Source organism: Phoca vitulina, unplaced genomic scaffold (assembly GCF_004348235.1).
Source record: "Phoca vitulina isolate PV1807 unplaced genomic scaffold, GSC_HSeal_1.0 scaffold5, whole genome shotgun sequence".
Classification (NCBI taxonomy): domain Eukaryota; kingdom Metazoa; phylum Chordata; class Mammalia; order Carnivora; family Phocidae; genus Phoca; species Phoca vitulina.
Window position 1 is genome coordinate 18,244,750 of NW_022589708.1, and position 20,513 is coordinate 18,265,262.

The 20,513-nt window shown below is 39.0% G+C and overlaps 1 protein-coding gene and 1 pseudogene across 7 annotated transcripts in view; both read right to left on the reverse strand.

Moving 5' to 3' along the window:
* GPC5 (glypican 5) overlaps positions 1 to 20,513 on the reverse strand; it is a 1,360,202-nt gene that overhangs the window by 1,128,522 nt on the left and 211,167 nt on the right. The gene's annotated exons all lie outside the window — the stretch shown is intronic.
* LOC116631545 lies at positions 10,131 to 12,060 on the reverse strand (annotated as a pseudogene).

Genomic DNA, 20,513 nt, shown 5'->3' on the forward strand with positions numbered 1-20,513 from the left:
ATTTATTATTCATTGGCATCCAGAGTGTTAAAAATATTGAATCTGACTGCCAATGGCACAGGTTATCCCTTCACAATTGTCCCAAAGTCCTCTCCAAGCTCCCTATCGGCTTGTACCTGTCATTTCACTCGTGCCTTTTTTTTACCTCCTGATTTTTATTTACATTTGTATTTTTTTCAGTCACTGTGCTAATGCCACAGCTTTAGAAACCCATATGTATAAAATATTGGCAGTTAAAAGCTTATTGTTTAATTTTTGTGGTGGACTGAATCACTCACTCATTCTTATTCATTCATTTACTTCTATTCAACAGATGCTGTAGAGTATGCAGTGGTGAGTTACAAGTCTAGCTTGTGGCATAAAATCAAACAAACACGTCACAAAACCACCACCACCACAACTGCAATACCTGGTATTAAGGAAGAGTGCACAATGACATGCTAATGTTCCTGAGAAAAGTGTACTGGAAAACCAGAGAAGAAGTCGTTCTTCAGTTACTGTCATGGCTGAGCCCTAAAGACCAGAGCGGAAGTAAGGGGGAATGGCAGCTGTGAAGCCTCAAGATAGGAAGCAGCTGTGTGCATTAGGGCAACTAAGAGAATGCCAGGGGCCATACAAGAGGAGCCCATAGAACAAGATGAGCCTAGAGAATCATCAGGCTGAGGACAGACCGCACAGAGCTTAGGTTGCTTAGCTCATAATGACAGAGATACTTAAGAGTATTTACGTTAGTCAGAAACAGTAATTAAACAGGGGAGCTCATTAAACATTATTCAGATACAATAATTAAACATAGTCAGATAGTATAATTAAACATAAGCTGAGTATAGCAATTCAAATAGTATTACACCAGAAAGGTCAATTTAGGTGGATAATTGGCTCAAATTTTTCAGCTATAAGAATCAATTATCTGAATTAGTTGGCCTTATTAATTAAATCTTGGAAACCAAAAGATCGTGAAAAGAATAGATTGAGCTTCCTCCCCACCCCCCCAAAAAATGTTCCTAAAATATAAAACAAAGCAATATGAAAGCAAGAAATGTGCTATAGATAAGATCATCACACCAATATTATGTTTCTATTTACTATTAAAATTCAGCTGAAATTGATCAATATTGCATAATCTGTATGATGTCCACCCTTTAGGAAGAATTTAAGTAAAGTGTGAGGTGGTACAACCTTGTTTTAAGTGATGACTGAAACAAGCTTTGCTTTCAAATCTGATCTTTTTCCACCTCTTTCAGCTTGCTTTCTCTGGTCCAGCCCATCATCAACTTAAATGTATAGTGACCATTTAAACTTTTTTTTAAAGATTTTAGATTTTATTTATTTATTTTAGAGAGAGGGGGAGAGGGAGAAGGAGGAGGAGGAGCAGAGGGAGAGGGACAAGCAGACTCGATGCTGAGCACAGAGCCCCATGCAGGGCGTGATTCCACGACCCTGAGATCCTGACCTGAGCTGAAATCAAGAGTTAGATGTTTGAGCCACCCAGGCGCCCCGACCATTTAAACTTCTAAAATATTCTATAACGAGAGAAAGTTCTTGAAGACAATATGCATCCTATGTTGTTTCTTAGGACATGAAAACATAGTGCATTTCTGAATTCCATAAAATAGCTAAATAATTTATGAAAATATCTAGAGAAGTCATAGGCCACATTATTATTCTTTTTTATACAGACTGTATAAATATATATGTAGATAATGTTCAAAAGTAACCATCATGTCTGCATACACACATAACTGAATCTCTCTATATTGTTTATACATAATCTGTGCCCTGTGATTTGTGGCAGCAACCAATTTTTCAAGTTTATCCCATCACCTGCCACCTTGATTTTTGATAAGCCATGTAACTTAAGCAGAATGATCACCATATTTGAAGGCACTTGAAATTCAAAATGTCCAAACCGGAGTCTAACATCTCCTTTCTCTACCAAAGTGCCCAAGCCCTGCTTCTATTTCCCCAATGTCAGGTTTCTCAAGCTCAGTGATAGGAGTGGGATATGCTCTGTTGTTAGGACTGCCGTGTGCATGGTAGGATACTGAGCAGCAACCTTGGCCTCTACCCAACAGAAGCCAACAGAAGTCCCACCCCACTCCATGTCGTGACAATCAGAAATATCTCCAGACAACAACGCAAAATATCTCCAGGCATTGCCAGATGTCTCCTGGGAGGTAAAATTCCCCCCACCCCAGATGGAAACTACTGGGCTAACCCTTTTCTTTCAGGTTCGTAGCACCAGCATCCACCCAGTTTCCCAAAAAGTTTTGAATATCATCATCCTGGACTCCCCCCGCCCATCCTGGACTCTTCTCCTCTCTCCATGTAGTTGGATGATCCTTCATCCTAGCTACGCTCCTAGTGCAAGCCTTTATTGTCCCTTATCAATTACATCAGCCAACTAGCTTGTCTCCCTACTTCTGATCTCACCTCTTTAATTTACCTTCTTTCTCCTGCCGTGTGATCTTTCAAAAATACAAATCTAAAACTAACACAGCTTTGCTTAAAATATTCAGTGGTTTGCCAACATCCATGGTAAAGAGTATAGGAGTATTATATATAGGATACTATATATATATTAATACATACATAATATATGTAATATATACTTACATATATTTATTTGGCATCTACATACATATGCATACATGTAATGGGTTTATATACACATGCACACGTATATGTACACAATATGTGTGTGTACATCCATACAAATTCATTTATGCTTCACTCTAACTTTGTGAGGTATCTGATGCTTTTCTCCCCATTTTCTAGTGGAGAAACTTCCAGATGCAGAGATAAAGCCACTTTCCTGCATCTCACATTCTGTAAGCAGTAGAGCCTGGATTTTTTTTTTTTTTTTATTTTGTTAGTCACCATACAGTACACCATTAGTTGTTGATATAGTGTTCCATGATTCATTGTTTGTGTATAACACCCGGTGTCGAGCCTGGATTTGTTCTCAGGTCTCCACTACCAAACTTGAGTTCTTTCTTGCTAAACTGGGTTTGCCAGCCCTCCTTATTTAGATTTATATTGCCAGAGGCTAGCACTCTTCCTAGAATATTGCAGGTACTCAGTAACATTTGTTGAATAAATAAGCACGCTAAATAGGTATGGCAGGAAAGACACAGACTGGGATTTCTGGAGATTATCCAAAAATTAGTACTTACAAAGAAGAGAGAGTTTCATCTGGCTTTGGACCATGGACCAATCAGTCATGGGTGGGAGAGTCATGGATGTTGTAGCAGAGGTTTTGAGATTTCATCAAGGTCTTTACCAAACAACTGATATGATTTCATAATACGGAGTTTCTCTGCCATATATATGTTATTATTAAATATTTTTCTAAGACCTCACATTTATCCATCTTTATAATAATGTCTTTGAATAAAATCTCATTCCTATCCAACACATAGTTCTCCTAGGATATTTTATGACAGTTAAGTGAAAATTAGGTTATGGTCTATAATATGAAAATTAGGCTATGGTCTATATTGTAGACCATATTATAGACCTAATTAGCAAATCTATACTCAGTAATCTTTGTTTCCATCCCATGATTGATTATATCCTTCAATAATATTTTTTGGTGAATTGTTGCTTGCCATTTAACGTTAGGTGATACTCATGCATGATGCCAATAAGGCTATTCCAAAAAATCACATGAACATCTACAGACAGCATACACAGCTAAGATAATAGGACATTTAAATTCAGCCATCAATTTAAGTGTCCTAATTACTGCACATTGCCCCTTTTACTGCTATTTCTGGAAAAAGAATACAAAAGACCATACTGCCTTTCAAATTGGTTAGTAAATGTAGTGAGAAGAAACAAAGCACAGTGAAGTTTGAAGGGGCAGAATAATGCATGGAGGCTGACTCTATGGAATACATTTCTCAACTGACGTAATGATCTCGAAAAGGATTTTCAGGTATGCAGAGATGATCTCAGCTATGATTTGTATTTATTAGGGGAACTAGTAAATAACATGCTGCTGTGCTGTGCAGTTAAGAGACTTCATAATTTTTTTCACCTCAAAATAGAGATTCCTCTGGGAGTTGAATGCCAGACAATATCTTCTCCTGATAAAATAGCAGTTTTCTCCATCAGGCAATTAACTCCATATATTTTTAAAATTTTACCCTTTAGCTGACAGGCATTTTATTTTATTTTATTTTTTTTAAAGATTTTATTTATTTATTTGAGACAGAGAGAATGAGAGAGAGAGAGCACATGAGAAGGGGGAGGGTCAGAGGGAGAAGCAGGCTCCCTGCCGAGCAGGGAGCCCGATGCGGGACTCGATCCAGGGACTCCAGGATCATGACCTGAGCCGAAGGCAGTCGCTTAACCAACTGAGCCACCCAGGCGCCCACTGAGCCACCCAGGCGCCCTGACAGGCATTTTAAAAAGGTTTTTCTCTAAAGTCAAACATACTGGAATATTTATTTATTGCTGCTCTGGGCCTCATCGTTAATGATATTCTCATCAATATTTTGTATTCTATTTAGTGATAAAGAAGAAAACCAATAAATATTTTGTACTCTACTTGGCCAAGTTCACACTGATAAATCTGCCTAGTACAAAATATTTATTGTTTTTCAAAACTTTAAATGTCCTTCGGGATCTGTACCCTTTATTATATAGCTGTCCAAATCATTTTTGTTATAAAATGGATACATTAAATTGAAAATCCCTTTCAAACATATATTAATGACATTATACATACAGTTTCACTAATCATGACTCCTATATGGTTCCACATATTTCCAGAAGGCTCTATGTTGAAAGGTCAAAATTGTTTATAAATTTTAGAATGTGCTTATGTATGTTATCTCAGAATTGGTTGAGGAAATATCAGTTACTATATAAGCTATCTTGTTTTAAATTCTCAGAATTCTTTTTCAGGTTAATTTTATGGAGATTGTAAAATGAAAAAAAGAATGACTACAGCCTTCAATATCATGCAGTCTGAAATTATCCAACTCTCATATCACACTCTCGTTTGCACCTGATACATGGAGAAGGCCATTCATTCAGTCTGTCAGTTTCTGAATAAGTACATATTACGTACCCTGAAGCAAACAAAATTCAACAAGACATATTTAGTGCCATCAACTGGATTTCAGCTCCATAATAGGCGAGAAATGTGTAAAGAAATCATTGCAATACTGTGTACCAGATGCAATGATAGGCCTAGAAGCACTACTTTGAGATCATTATAAAAGAAGCAGGTGATTCTCTCTGTATAAGTATTTATGAGGAGAAGCAATGCCAAAAGACAAGCTGAGCTGCAACTGGGTCTAAGCCTTAATATTGGGGTAAAAGCATACCATAAGCAACAAAGAATAGAGAAAATAGAAATCAACCTGAAACTGTGAAGAGCCAGGAAATTGTGCAAAGTTCAATAGGTGAAATATAATTTTCACCAGTATTTTGTTTCTATATTTCATGATATAAATATTAGAAAAGTAGAAACAAATGAAGAAAAATATTAAAATACTCATAGCCTAATTAAACAGAAACACATTGTTGATCTAAAGTATATCCTTCCTGACATATATATTTTAATAGATCATATTATATAAATATATGCTGCCCAGTGATTGAGTTTCATGGGTAATATAAATATATTTCTACAATAATAAGCAATTTACAAAGTAATCTTAATAGCTAAATATTATTCCACTATACAGAACACTGTATGTTCTTCAAGGTAGAATTTCTGGGCCAAAGTGCGTGGAAATTCTAAAAATTATAGACATATATCATGTTGCCCTACAGAAAGGTGATGGTAATTTTCACTGTATATGGCAGGAATCCCCCAACATTCAACTTAAAAGGTGAATCTTTCCAACTCAAAATCTTAGGGCACTTCTAAAATCTCATCAATGTCTTCTTAAGACATATCAGCAAGAGATCCACTAAACATGCAAAGAGAGCCATGGTTAAGATAAGGGGGTGAGGATGGGTGGGAGGGAGGAATAACAAAGGGACACAAGAAAACTTTTGGGTATGGGTATTGTTTGAATGGACATGTTCACTATCTACATATAGATGATGGTTTCACCTGTTTATCCATATGTCAAAACATATCAAATCATACATTTAAAATATGTGCAGTTTATTATATATTTCAATGATATCTTTAAAGCTCTTTAAAAAGCAACATCTGATAAAAGATGTAATTTAATTAGTTGTGAACTATCTATGATGTCTTAACTTAGGAAACTGATGAGAATTTTTATAAAAATAATGGCACAAGGAGGGAAAAGGGGAAAGAAGAAAACTGTTTTCAACACTGCCCTGGACAAGAATCTCTGATTAACATGAACAGTACTATGTAGGAACATCCTTTGAGTTGACCAGCAGGCGAGCACAGATTGATGGGCATACGAGTTACAGAAGTGCTTCCCTGCTGAATGGCATAGGAATAATCCCAATATGCTCAGTAACAGATACTAGAGGCAAGACCTCCTACATCAGAATCCCTGGTATAGGAGCAAGGAATCTGTCATCTTTCTCATTCCCAAGTTCTCAAACACAACTCTGAGAACTAATATCAAGAATCATGCAAATCACTTTACTTTAATTCATTGTCCAACAAGCAAACTTCTCCACAACTTCATCTCCTAAGAAGCCAACTTCATACCTATCACCAGAAGAGTGTGCCAAATAAAAACACATGTTTAGAATTCCATAATTAACATAACACATTTATTTTATAAATCAGTTTCTTTTAAATCTGATACCCAACTGATTGATTCTGGGGAAACTAATAAAGTTGTGTGCTTAAACATGCAAATTAAAAAATCAAATCTTAGGCAGTGAAACACCCACATGTAATCATCCTCTGAGACTCTTGTCGGCACCATCTGAATTACAATAGTATCTACATGGACAAACTTTTTAAGTTGATAGTTTAAAAATATATGAATGGTTTCATAAGTTGAAGTGCCCAGACTACAGGTAGTTAAACTCAGGGTATTAGTGGAGATATCAGAGATACAGCAGGGAAAGGTAATGCTGATAAACCAAAGTGAATTTCAGGATTCTATAATATGACCAAAAAAGCTATTAGATATGTTTTCATCCAGAATGTGAGAAGACTATATGCACCATTTAATGAGAAAAGAGGGTGTCCATAATTTGAGAACCTGAATCACTCTGACCATTTCTGCAGAAGTTTGAAAGCCACGTGTATTCTTTTGGGTATTTATATTTACCTGGTGGTATGCTAAAATTCATAACTGTTGGATAAAATTCTTTTATAACCTTTATATATTAAGGCAGTCAGCAAACTAATAATGCACTCCCATAAAACTCTTGCCAATGTAAATCACTACTGAGAACTCAGCCTGACATTTGAATTACTTGAATTTATATCAATGACTTACTGAATATTCAGCAATGTTAGAAATACACTCAATATTAATAATGACTTTGAAGAGAAAGTCCTGGCTGAGAACTGCTGGATAGTTTTTGAAATGAAAACTTAAACAAGGGGCACCTGGGTGGCTCAGTCGGTTGAATGTCTGACTGTTGATTTCGGCTCAGGTCATGATCTCAGGGTCATGGGATCCAGCCCTGCATCAGGCTCCATGCTCAGCGGGGAGTCCGCTTGAGATTCTCCCCCTCCCTCTCCATCTGCCTCTCTCCACTGCTCTCTCTCTCTGACATAAATAAATCTTAAAAAAAAAAAAAAGAAAATTTAAATGAAAGATTTTTTTCAACTTTATCCTGAAATTTTATAATTTCACTAAAATTAAGAATATTTTTCCCAATGTAGAGCAAATGACATTTGGCTATGTTAAAAAGCTTATGAGAATTTTGTGCCACCAGCATTCATAGTTCTTTTCCTATTTGCTTTCTCTGGAGTCTAATATGGAGTAGTCAGACGTAACTAGGACCAAATATCTGCTTTCACATTCAGGTTAAGAAAAAATGGTTTTATTGGTCTTAATTGAGTGCATGTTGAAAACCAAGTACCTTCATTATATTTGACAGGCTCCAGGAAGTTTTATTTTTCTTTCAAAGTTTTGTTATCTTGTCTTGCCTTGTTTTGTTTGCTTAATTTTGTTTTGTTTTCCTACATAAAAAACAAATGAAAAGAGGGTAAAGCAAGTTTAATGGAAAGATGTTTGTGGTATATAGTCAAGAGAAAAGAGTACGTTTTAAAAGGGTATATTTTGCGGAAAAAAAAAAGTACATTTCCAAATTACGTACCGCCTGTGTACTTAACATTCTTAAAAGGATAGGACTGTAAAGATCGGGAACAGACTGGTGGGTGGGGACTGGGACTCAGGTCCTCAGGTCGGGGGATAGGTGAGCTACAAGGCGTAGCAAAGGGAGTTCCTTTTGGATGATGGAACAGTTCTCTACCCTCTCTGCTGTGGTGGTTATGCAAACCTAAACATGTGATCAAACTGCATAGAACCACACACACACACACACACACACACACACACACACACACACATGGGTGTATGTGAAAACTTACAAAAACTGACTATGGTCTATAGCCCAGTTAACAGTATTATTCCAAAACCAATTTTCTGGTTTTGCTATTGCACTACAGTATGTGGGGTGTCACCTTTGGAAGAAGCTGGGCATAGGACTTAAGGGACCCTACGTACTATTTTTGCAGCCTCTCATGAGTTTATAATTATTTCAAAATAAAGAGTTTTGTTTTTTTTTTTTTAATAAAAGCTATGTATGCATTTTATAAAGCTGGCTATAGTAATCAATAGCAGCAAAATTAAGTTTTTGGTGATGTGTTACTGCCTGGAAAAACTCCACCAAATGTACATGATACGTTTGGGATAATTCTGAAAAAAGAAAAAAATTCATGTGAAATACACTAAAATTCATTGGAGAGAGCACTGGGGCCAGGGTGGGGCAGATAAGGGAGTTCCGCAGCCTTGCTTAAAGATGCCACAACTCAGGTAAACAGAAGGTCTCTGGAGCTGCTGATAAGCACAGATGTGCTCTGCATGACATGCTGTGGACAGAACAACTCACCGTGGTTCCAAGTATAAGTCTTGATGACAATCACAGGGCAGGTGCAGCATAATCCAGAGTGAATAACACTGAGGGTGGGTCAACATTAGGGTAGTTCATGATCTCTCAGTAATACCAAGAGGGGGCAACCGGTAGTATAATAACAGCAGCCGGTGGCTCAGCACTTCCTACGGACTGGACGCTGTGGTGCAGGTGAGCTCGTTGTACATTCGTGAGGACCTATGTGGAACCACAGGGAGCCAGCTTCAGCTACGTAAGGTGGAGTGTCCAATCAGAGACAGCAGAGAGATATCACTCAAGGACAGACAGATGTCACTCCCCAGACCCAAGAGACCACGGCAGAGATACTGCAAGTCAAGTTCCAGGATGTTGGGAGTGATGTCTTCCTTTGGCTCTGTCTCCACAGTCCTTATGCGGTGCCTGGCACAGACTAGATTTCAGTAAATGTACGGAAAACTGAATGGTGATGACATATCTGAGTGTGTGTGTGTGTGTGTGTGTGTGAATGAGTGAGCAAGTGCATGTATTTGTTTTATAGTAAAAAATCTGGAAGGTACAGTACAGAGTTAACAGTGAGTATTTCTGGATGCTAGAATTATAGAGAATTTACTTACGCTTTTTCTCTGTTACCTTGTCTGTATTTTCTACTTTTCATAATAAACATACTATACTTTTAAAATAAAATAATAAAAGTGACCTGAACCTTAAGAGGCCTTCTCAATCACTATCTGTATCCAGAAAAACCAATTATATGTATCAAGTAATAGAGCTGACTTTCCCATTGTTTAATATATAACAGAATGGCTATTTCACATTTTACTTGTTGTTTTTTTTAAATGGTACTTAACCAGGGGCGCCTGGGTGGCTCAGTCGGTTAAAAGGCTGCCTTCTGCTCAGGTCACGATCCCAAGGTCCTAGGATCGAGCCCCGCATCGGGCTCCTTGCTCAGCGGAGAGCCTGCTTCTCCCTCTCCCTCTGCCTGCCTCTCTGCCTACTTGCGCTCTCTATCTCTCTGTCAAATAAATATATAAAATCTTTAAAAAAAAAAAAAAGATTAATGGTACTTAACTTGCTTCATTACAAAAACAAAAACAAAAACTATCTAAATGCAACTGAAGACAGTATTGTTTTGCTTTTAATGGAAAGAAAAATTGTGCCACTCACGTAATAAATCTTTATGTCTAACACATAGCCCCAGGGTCTAGAATCGTACCTGACATAAAATCAATTTGCAATAAATGTTGGATAAATGAATGAAAAGGCTAAAAGGAAGCATCCTAGAATTGAAATAGCACTGTGTATACTAAGGAACTTTTCCATTACTAGTATATAACCTTACCAAAAAGTTCAAACGGAAGAGAATCACCACTAAGTGAACAAAAATGTAAGGAAGACTTCACAGAGAAGGCTCCTTGAGCTGGAGGGGTTCCAGCAATGCGTGAGCACCTTTCTGATTTGACAGTGACACCGTGGTCAGAGAACAAATGACAGGCCTCATTAGTGGCCTCATGTTTGTTTGCTATGCCTCTTTGGTATATGGTTTTACTGTCCCCGAGACAGTGTGTTGGTATGATGATTAGTTGTTTTTTTGTGTGTTGTTTTTTTTTTATTTCCAAACAAATTTATTACTCAGAGTCCAAAACTTTCTGTGAGCCCTGGCCCAGAAACTTCCCCTGGTCCTGATGGAGATCCAAGCTTCTTAAGCCTCAAACTCAAATTCAAAGTACTGTGGGTCAAAGTAGTAGATGTGGACATAACCATCTTCACCCCCGCTGCTGTAGCTCTTGCCATCAGGATGGGAGGCAACACTGTTGATGGGTCCGAAGTGACCCTTGACTCTTCCAAACTCTTCTTCAAAGGCCAAGTGAAAGAACCTCGCTTCAAACTTGCCAATCCTGGTGGAGGTGGTGGTTATATCCATTGCTTCCTGACCACCACCCAGCACCACATGGTCGTAGTTGGGAGAGAGGGCAGCTGAGTTGACTGGACGTTGTGTCCAGAAAGTCTTCTAGTGTTCAAAAGTTGTGGAGTCAAAGAGCTTGGCTGTGTTGTCCTTGGAGGTGGTGACAAACATGGTCATGTCCCTGGATAACTGGATGTCATTGATCTGCTGGGAGTGCTCCTTAACATTCACCAGGACCTCTCCAGACTTGGCGCTATACTGGTTGAGCTCTCCTCCTTCATGGCCTGCGATGATGCACTCCCCCAGGGGTCCCCAAACAGCACTGGTGATCTTGGAGTTGTTGCAGGGGATCTTCATGTAGGGCTCATTGTTGTCGATCTGGCTTGGATCCCGCAGGTCAAAGAAGCTCACAAAGCACTGGTAGCCCATCTGCTTGTCGGTGGAGAACATGATGATGTTGCCCCCAAAGTCAAAGCCACACGTCCAAACAGCTGAATTGGTCTTCAGTAGGGTTAGCTGCTTCCCTGTTTCACAGTCCCAGAGATGACAGCTATTATCGGCTGAGCCGGTGAGGACATGTTTGATGTCCCAGTCTGCGTCTACACACCACACAGCTCCAGTATGGCCCATGTAAGTGCCCAGCCTCTCACCTTTCACAGAGTACCACACATTGACAATAGGGTCCTTGGCCACCGTGAAGAGGAGGTCTCCCTCACGGCTGTACTTTTTTTTTTTTTCTTTTTAAGAAAAGCAGACTGCCACGTGCGGCACCTCATTTGGATGTGTCTGGAGTCTTGGAAGCTTGACTACCCTACATTCTCCTACAAATAGACCTTGAGAGTTTGTTTGGAGGTTCTAGCAGGGGAGCGCAGCTACTTGTATACTCTTGACTGAAGAATGGTCCTCTATCGGGGAAGGTCCTCTTCAACCAAGCGCACAGCTTCAGGAGGGATGCACATGGATCAGTGAGGGAGGAAGGGGACACCCGCCTAGCCAGCCAGATCAGCCGAATCAACCCTGGCAATCAGTGGGGTGAAAGATGTCGCAGCCAGATTGCCCTCACATCCCTCATGGTTGTACTTAATCTGCATAATGGATCGCTCATGGCCTTGCAGCAGGATCAGCTTCATCCTGGTGCTGACGTGAGGGGTATGATGGTTAGTTTTACGGGTCAACTTGATTGGGTCAAGGGGTCCCCAGGTATCTGGTTAGACATTATTTTTAGATGTGTCAATTTGGGTGTTTCTGAAAGTGGTGAACATTTAAATCAGTGGAGTGGGTAAAAAATATGTCTCTCCCCTGGGTGGATGGGCATCAACCCATCCACCGAGGGCCTGAACAGAACAAAAGGGCAGAGGAAGAGAGAATGTTCTCTCTGCCTGTTTGCTGAGCTGGGACATCAGTCTTCTGTCCTTGGACTGGAACTTCTACCGTCAACCTTCACCCTTTCAGACCTTTGGACTGGGACTAGAACTATATCACCAGTGCTTCTGGGCCTCTAGTTTATAGAGAACAGATCATGGGACTTAGTCTCCATAATCACATGAACCAATTCCTCATTATAGACACATATCCTACTGGTTCTGTTTCGCTGGCTGAACTCTTAGACTGATACAGTTAGTCAGGGTCCTCTAAAAAGCAGATGCCAATACGGGATTACTTGAAAGGATCTTAAGAGGGATATACCAGTAAGAGAAAATCAGGAGGGAGCCAGGAAATGCTGGGAGAGCTCTCAGACCATGATGCAAGCCCCACAGTGAAGGAGAGAAGGTTGGGGAGAAGCGCTGTCATCTAAGGAAGATTCAGCAAGGCTGTCATGGCAGCCAGGAGCCAAAGTCAAGAGTCACAGGAGTCCCTCTGGTGTCTCTTAGAAACAAGCCTGACTTAATCTCCCTGCCACAGTCACTCATGGCTGATGGGGAGCAGCCCACGCAGGCATGGCCTCTGTAGGAATGGAATAATAGATGTCACCGCTCAGCACCTGGGCCCTCAGTCAGGTCAGCCCCCTGCAGCTGGAGATCTGTGAGGCCAATTTCCAAGCAGACCTAAAGGTTCCTATCAAACAATACCTTCAAAGATAACCTTTTGCTTTAATGACATGAAACATACATTTTAATACGAGGTTCCAATGCAGAACGTTATACTATCAGTGACAGGGTTAACCTACAGGGGCGTACTTTCTCCATGAAGGAACAAGCACTTTTCATGGATGATTTATATGGAGGTTTATATTTATTCTTGATATGGTTGCCAAACATATGCCCTACACAAGAACAGAGTAAACATTCACATGAATGACTGTCAGAGGTAAATTTGAGATACACACACACACACACACACACACACGTGTACACACCACACATATATTATACTATGTTCCTTACTTTGCTACTTCTCTTATAAATATTTTCGTTCATTACTTCAATATCCCCTTAATTTTAACAAGTGATAATTTTATGGGTAAGTTATGAAAATTTAAAAAAAAACCAGTATTTTCAGAACGTATGATGTGATCACTAGTTTGAGTTGCAGATGTCCCTAATTCCTTTCCACTTTTACTCACACTCACCCAGTCACACTGACAGAAACATACACCTATTTTTATGAACTGTACACCCCCTTTTAGTCTAGTCTCAAATGACTGTTCTCTCCCTTTCCAAACAGCTGAAGCATATTGCTTTATTTTTTTAAATTTTTTTTATTAACGTGTATTATTTGTTTCAGGGAAGCATACTGCTTTACAGAGTAGAGGTGGCGGTCTGCATACGCTATACCATGAGCATGGATTAAAAGTAGAATTGATGCGTTTTACGATTTTTGTCTCAGGTTACCTAACAGATTGCTGGACTAGTCCTCTGTACACAATAAATAGCTCACTGATGGTGAAAAGTAAACCCATAAAGTCACTTATGAAACGTTAGATTGAGATTTTTGAGTTCTTTATCTGCTTGTGTCATTGAAAAAAATGTAATTTATACTTTATATTATTTAAATAATGGCTTTAGATAACCATAATCTAAAGGTAGATAACCATATGTAAATGTCATTATATTTACTTAGTTTTCTAACAGTAGAAATGACATCGATAGTTGAAATACAGAACTTATCTTGATGTAAATGCTACATATCACAACAAATGTAAAAGCACACTTCCCTAAATGTTTAAAAAAATGTTTTCATCCAACCATAAGGAGGACTTTTTTCCATATCAGGAATCTTTAAAGTAGTTTTAAATTGGTATTAAAGTGAATCTTTTGGCAAAGATGACTAGTTGTATAATTTGGGTAAAGATCATTTTCTGAGGTACTTTGCTTCAAATATCCTGAGCCCATCTTTTTCCCTAACACAGTATTTCTGGACTATATCTTTGCAAACCCTTTTACCAAAGCCACTGCTAAGTTTAGCCATTCCTCTTTCATTATACATATGTATACTACAACATTTGGAAACCAAAAAAATTATCAATAATCTGATTTATTTTTATTTTCTTTAGGTGAATGGGGTTGATGTAATAGCTACTGTTGACATGTTACCAAGTAACTTAGGACAAACGATCACCTGGAGGTCTGGTCTACAACAATGTTATCCAAAGTGTGGTCCTCAGAAGGACATCATCAGTATCACCAGGGCTCTTGTTAAAAGTGCAAATTTGTGGGTCCCACACAGATCAACTGAATCAGAATCTCCTCCGGGGTATAGCCCAAAAGTCTGTATTATAACAAGCTCTATGAGTGACTTTTTGCTAAAATTGGAGAGCTACTGCCCCACATGACAGGCCTGGGTGTTTCCCAGATACAGAAACAAAAATTTGGATGATTGACTAGACTTCACTTTTCAGGTAAAAGCTTCAGAATATTGCAAATACTATTATAGAATAAGGAAATCCTTGATCATCAAGGCTTCACCCTATCTTACACAAATTTCCAAAATCATTTTTGTCATAAATTCTCATGATGTAGCCATTAACAAAGGGCTTGAAGAGTACCACTATCAGGAAGAGGAGCAGGGTCTGGGTCTTCTTACTGACATGCACAGGTAGGGTTAATCAGAACGCTAGCTATATTTAAGGCGCAAGCTCGTGGAGTCAGAGTATAAAATACTCACCAAGAAGAGCATGATGAAAGTCAAGACCAAACTACTGGGCTCAAGTGGGAAATGCAGAGGTCAAATTCAAAGGGCAAAACTGGAGGCAGGAAAGGCAAAATAAAGCACGAGTTTCAAAGTCAAGGTAAAGAATACTGAGGTCAAAGGTGAAGCTCTAGAGAAGGAAGAAAAATAGGATATTGCACTAATGTCAGAGGAAAGAAGTTAAGTCCGTAAAGTACCAGTTGAAAGAGCTTTCTCTAGCCTCCTACTCAATCTGTCTTGATTCCTTCTGTCTGTCTAAGGGCAAGGTCATGTAACAAGTGAGAAAGCCAAAAAAGAAAGCAAACTTCTCAAATCCTTCCATTCAGCCACCTTCAACAGATACATGCACAGCTTTATGAGAATGAAACCTGATATTTCATTAAATTTAAATCACTTAAATCCACCATTGCCCACCAAATTTGTTTTAAAATATCTTTCTCACTTTGAGGGAAAAGACTTTATGTTCTTTTTCCCTTAAAAACAGTGTATTTTGAATTTTGTCACAAGTCATTCCATTGTTTTTTTGCCATGACCTTTTCAAAGAGTGTCTTTTTATAACCACAAATATAAAAGCTATTTTAAAGTATATGGTGTATTATTTTTTCTTAAGAGAATTCAACAAATCCAGAATATCTGTTTCCTAATAATAGCTAAAGATTTTAAAACAAAAGACAAGCTGGGGCGCCTGGGTGGCTCAGTCGTTAAGCGTCTGCCTTCGGCTCAGGTCATGATCCCAGGGTCCTGGGATCGAGCCCCGCATCGGACTCCCTGCTCAGCAGGAAGCCTGCTTCTCCCTCTCCCACTCCCCCTGCTTTGTTCCCTCTCTCACTGTCTCTCTGTCAGATAAATAAAATCTTTAAAAAAAAAACAACAAAAGACAAGCTAAAGCAGCAAAAAATATATAGCTCTGCTATAAAAAATACATAAGTATATAAAGCACATAATAAAATATACATTGACTAACAGGAAAAAAACATAGGTATTGATTAGTAAAGGATGCTAGAGGTAAAAAGCTATCAAGAAAATTGAAGCTTAGACCAACAAAAAGTAGAAATGAAAAGGGGAGATTAATAGAGATGTACCCAGTGTCCAGTAATATGAGGAACAGATATCGTGAAAATTCCAAAGACTGACCAAACATATTACTGCTCTATAAATATGTGTTATTCTAGAGCAGGTCAGAGTGTTGATTTTGGAGCTCGGGTGCCCGCATTCACAGGCTGACTCTGTCCACCATCTATGTGGCGTTGGGCAGACACCTTCACCCCTCAATAACAAGGACAAACAATAACACTCACTAAATAGAGTTACTTTAAGTGTTAAATGATTTAATGTATGGAAGGGTCCTAGATCAGAGCCTGCAGAAATCAGTTAGCTTAGCTAGTATCATAAAGAAGCAATGGAAGATAGAAACAGAATATATGCCAAATGCATAACGTCAATGTTTCTAGTAGCCACAACAAAAAGCAGAAAGAAACAGATGAAATTAATTTTACTAATATGTTTTATATGGCCCATCTTATGGGTTGAAATATATCCCCCCAAAATTCATCATATGTTTAATTATTAAATCCTCAGTAGCTTAGAACGTGACTCTATTTGGAAACGGGGTCATTGAAGATATAATTAGTTAAGTTAGGATAAAGTTACATGGTAGTAGAGCGGCCCCCTAATCCAAAATGATTGGTGTCTTTGTAATAAGGGGAATTTGGACACAGACATGGAAACAGGAAGAATTCCATGTGAAGATGAAGGCAGAGATGGGACGATACCTCTACAAAGCAAGGAATGCCAAAGATTGCCAGCAAACCCCCAGAAGCCAGGGGAGCGACATGGACAGATCCCTCCTCACAGCCCTCTGGAGGAACCAACCCTACAGACACCTTGATCTCAGACTTCCAGCCTCCAGAAATGTGAGAGAGTATATTTCTGTTGTTTAAGCCACTCAGTTTGTGGTATTTTGTTAGAAGAGCCCTAGCAAAAGAATATGGCCCAATATAAGGTAAATATCATAATTTTAGTATGTTATCAATATGAAGTATTATGAATGAAATATTTGCATTCTTTTTGTCATACCAAGTCTTCAAGATCTGGTGTGTATTTTACCTAAGAGCACATCTCAATTCCTACTGGTCACATTTCTAGTGGTCCATCACAACTTATGACCAATGGCTCCCAGGTTGGATGGTAATGTCTTAAACTATGCCATGGGGTGAAAACTTAAACTCCACTCTTTGCCCATGACTTTTATCAATACAGGAGTTGCACTGCTATACTAGAAATAGAAATGTTAGTTGATGTTGGATTTACTATTCTCCTGATTACCAATCTCCAGTCTGTTCATCCAATCTGTCCTTATCTTTTACTTTACCCAGCCTATTATGCCCAACTCTTTTGCCCCCTTGCTTTTCTGTCACACCTGTCCTTTTTTTTTTTTTTTTTTTTTAAAGGTTTTATTTATTTGACAGAGAGAAAGGCAGCCAGAGAGGGAATACAAGCAGGGGGAGTGGGAGAGGGAGAAGCAGGCTCCTGGCCGAGCAGGGAGCCCGATGTGGGGCTCGATCCCAGGACCCTGGGATCATGACCTGAGCCGAAGGCAGACGCTTAACGACTGAGCCACCCAGGCGCCCCATGTCACACCTGTCCTTAAAAACCCTATCACTGAATCCATCCCATCCATCTCTTCTCCAACCCCATGCTCAGGTCAGAGTACACTGTCAGGGTGAAAATCACACACCAAGAACTGGAATGCTAAGCCATCTCTCTCTTACCCTGACACAGCCTTCATTAGCAAAGCCTCCAGTAATTTGTGTGTCAACCAAGAGCTTATCTTCATCTACAACCATGATTCCAACTCTCTTCCTGTCTCTGGAGAAATGGGAGTTGTTCATTTTGCTCGGATTCAACAACGCATTCATGTGTTTACATCCCATCCCCTCCCACATTCCCATGACCCACATTCAGTAATCACCTCTGCAGGCTTTCATCTCCAATCAATGGTTTCCTTTCCAGTGTTTCTATGTCTTTAGAATAAAATGTGCTAAGGCTCAGTCACTAAAAACAAACAAACAAAAACACAAAAGCAAAGCTCTTCTTTTAACAGATGTCCCCTTATTCCTCTTCCCTTGCCACTTTCTCACTCCCACCACCATCTTGTCTTTACTTCCATTCCCCTTCTCTCTGGTATCACCAACCACCTCCATATCACCAATTTCCATGGATGCTTTTTGTGTTTATCTTTACAGACCTTTCTGTGGTGGTTTAATTCTTGGAATGCTCCCTTCCTGGGCTTCTTTGGCATCACTCCTCTGCAGCCTTCTTCACCTCTCCAGCCATTCCTTCTCGGCCTCTTCATGTGTCACTTTTCTTCCACTGGATCCCTAAACCTGATGTGTGTTGTGTTTTCCTTCCTCAGGCCTATGGTCTCCTCACTATATTTATAGCCTCCCTTCCTCCTTCCCCCAGTGACTATCAGAACTGTAGCTTCAATCAATAACTCTCTCAGTGTTTCTTAAACTTTGAAGTCACAGATTCTGAGATTCAAATGAAAATTTTGGCACTCTTCTTAAAAAAAAAAAAAGAGTATGTATACATATACACTTAAGAGCCTGCATTCCCTGAAGTTTAGGAAGGTCTAACCTCTACACTGATGACTCTCAAATCACTGGACCTATACCACCCTTGGGATCACCAGCTCAAATTTCCACCAAAGATCTCCTCCTAGATGTGTCCTAGATACCCCACAACATAATTTGGTCCTCTTGCTAAACTGCCTACATTTGTGAACAGCCATACCACCAACGACCAGTTAATCAAGCCATAAATCTGTAATTGGTCCCTTTGCATTTATCTGTTGTTTGTTTCCACAACTTGACTGTCTAGAGTCACTCTCCACAATCTGTCAGCCTTAGTTCAGCCCTCTACGTCTCTCAGCTCGCTCCCCCTCAGTGGTATTGGTGCCCCTCGCTTCCCAAGTCCAATTCAAAATCCTTCCAAAGGTCCTTATTGCTTCCAAGATGACTCCTTAGAAAAGCACTCAAGGTTCTTCCTGACCCAGAACTTGCCCTCTTACCTCTCTAACTTGTATGTAATTGTTAGCAAATTAAATATGATACCATGTATGGGATGGAAACTATTGGTGTCCTATAATAAAACAAAATTTTCCTATTAAGTGTAAAATTCCAGAAGGTAATCTCTACCAATTTTTAATATAAATATAATACTACATCAATACTTAGAAAAAACCTAGCCACCTATCGGATCTGCTTTATGTGACAGAAAGCTAACTTTTATGTGTATTATTTATATTTCTTAACAAAATACAATGGGGAACAAAGTATGAGAACCAAAATATGTCAGTACAGGAATAACTGTGAATACAGCACAAGCTGTGGAAAGTGACAAACCTAGGTTTAATTCCTTGCTTTGAATTTTACTTTGGTGTCAATCTCTCTTACACTCAATTCCCTTATTTGTAAAATGAGGATAATAAAGCCCACGCCTCAGGGCTTTTTTTATATTGGGAACTAAATGAAATGGTGCTTGGGAAGAACCTAAAACAGTGTCTGAATATTGGGTGTCTCAATAAATGGAAGTACCAGGAGGAGAAGGATTTTATGGCAGGAGAGAACCGGTTTGCTCTTCCCTTGTGCCCAGGACAGGGCCTGTCCCTTTGCTGCTATTTCAGGTCCTGTAGGACTTTGGGGCAGCAGTGAAAGGTTAATTGGGATTAGGATACCAATGAACTCAATCAAAGTCAGTTCATAGACTCCAGGAAACACATTTAGAGCAGCAAACCAAAGCCATTACTACCAACATCAATGATAATAAATTCATAAAGTAGCTAGATCTGGTTAGCTCCTGAGGATCGGCTTCTAATGAAAGAAACCGCATACAACATCATGTAAATTCCTTTAAAATAAAAAATGAACCAAGAGCCCCAGTTTATGGATGTCCAAAAAATTTTTTTCTATAACATAAGTTAATCTTCCAGGATTTCTATTCTGAAGTACTTGGCCCCAGGTCCCAGGCTTTGTACCCAAAGCTACACACTATTCCTTTCATATGTTTGAGACAAAACTGTGAAAGCATCTTGCCAATCCAAAACATTTATATCTATAGTAACTATAACAATTATTTCTTCTGACAAACTTTATAATATTCCACACACTGGTGAAGAGGAATCAAGACAGAGGGGCTAGATGATACAAACTTGTCTTAAACTTAAAAGATCTCCTACTAAAATAAAAAAGGTGTGCAAAAAAAAATGTTCTTTATGCACTTACTGATGGAAATCACATAGAAAATGCTCTTTGTATTTATCTTTGATACAAAATGGACCCAAAGTTAGTATTTCCTCCACTTTTTTTACCTTCTTTAAACACTGTCTCCTTTTTTTTTTATTTTCCAATGAAGAAAAGGCCTCAAATTCAAGTCATTTTTTTTTCTTTTTGCT